General features: G+C 42.3%; 1 non-coding gene across 1 annotated transcript; it reads left to right on the top strand.

Annotated features, from left to right (window-relative positions):
• Positions 1-617: 617 nt before the first annotated feature.
• Positions 618-720, top strand: LOC144457254 (U6 spliceosomal RNA). The gene has a single exon (XR_013486579.1). It is a non-coding gene; the product is annotated as a U6 spliceosomal RNA (small nuclear RNA).
• The last annotated feature ends 491 nt before the right edge of the window (positions 721-1,211 follow it).

Genomic DNA, 1,211 nt, shown 5'->3' with positions numbered 1-1,211 from the left:
CTCCCCCCACAAAATTGAGCAGACTCTTCCACAAATACATCTAGATGCTGTAAGTGGAAGAGTGGGCACAATCTTACAGTACAATGGTAGTGGAGCATACATACAGAGAACCTATGTAGCTAAGGCAGCTCACAACTCCTGAACTATAAGATCTCAATTGCCTCCCTGTTTTCACTCAAAAAGATTACTGTAGGGAGTATCATTAGTGATGGATGACTTGCTCTGCTGTTCAGTGAGTCTGGCTCCTTTCAAATCATGGCATCTCTACCAGACAAGAGTTCCTCTGATGAGCTGAGATTAGCAGGTGTCTCAGTTACTGTGCAAGCTCTCAGCTACCAGGCTCAGCTACTACCAGAGTGGCAAAGGAGGTTCCTCAGACCCTGCACTGATGGTTCTTCACAAAACATGGAATCTCTACTAGTTGATTTTCTGGGCTTCCTCCAGCTCAGTCTTTAGTGGGAAACTGTGTTCTCAACCACATTGATACCCTCTTAGATAGGTTTTACTGTGTTCTTTCCACAGGAGTTTTACAATGATTTACAAATGCATTATAATACACTTTTCAGCAGGAATTTTAGGATTCGATTGTCCTCTTTCCCAATTGCAGATTGTTGTTGTTGCTTCAGCAGCACATATACTAAGATTGGCACCATACCGAGAAGATTAGCATGGCCCTTGCATAAGAATGACATGCAAATTCATGAAGAATTCTTTACTGCACAATTGCAGCCTAGAATTGACAGAAGCCTCTCCTTTTGACTTCCCTAAGGTGTCAGCTCTGGGATTTGTCACCTTCTAGGCAGGAGATTGGAGAGATAGAGCTTTTCCTATTCAACAGTTCTTCCTGGTTCAGAGCTGGGTTGCCATCCTTATTTGTGGTGGCTATCCAGTTCTATTTCCCAGATTCCTTTTGGAGTCTTAGGTAAATGAGTGTCTGAGGACAACAGCAATAGGGAAGTCTGCAAGTCCATTGACTTTGCTGGCCTTTTCATATGCAATTGAGCAATTCAAGCCTCAGACCAGTATGGAATGCTTCATGTATACCTGAAAGTGTCTGACCTTTACATTTCATTGCTTCTATATGTACTTCTCAAAGCTTAAATGTTGCTAAAGTTTAAATGAAGTACACCCTTAATTGAATGTATATGTGTTGTTACCTCTCAAAATGTAAACTTTTGGGGGCAGCTAGGTGGCAGTGGATAGAGCACCAG

Source organism: Phascolarctos cinereus, unplaced genomic scaffold (assembly GCF_003287225.1).
Source record: "Phascolarctos cinereus isolate Bilbo 61053 unplaced genomic scaffold, phaCin_HiC Scaffold_4;HRSCAF=312, whole genome shotgun sequence".
NCBI lineage: Eukaryota > Metazoa > Chordata > Mammalia > Diprotodontia > Phascolarctidae > Phascolarctos > Phascolarctos cinereus.
This window is presented reverse-complemented; position numbering and strand designations above follow the sequence as displayed.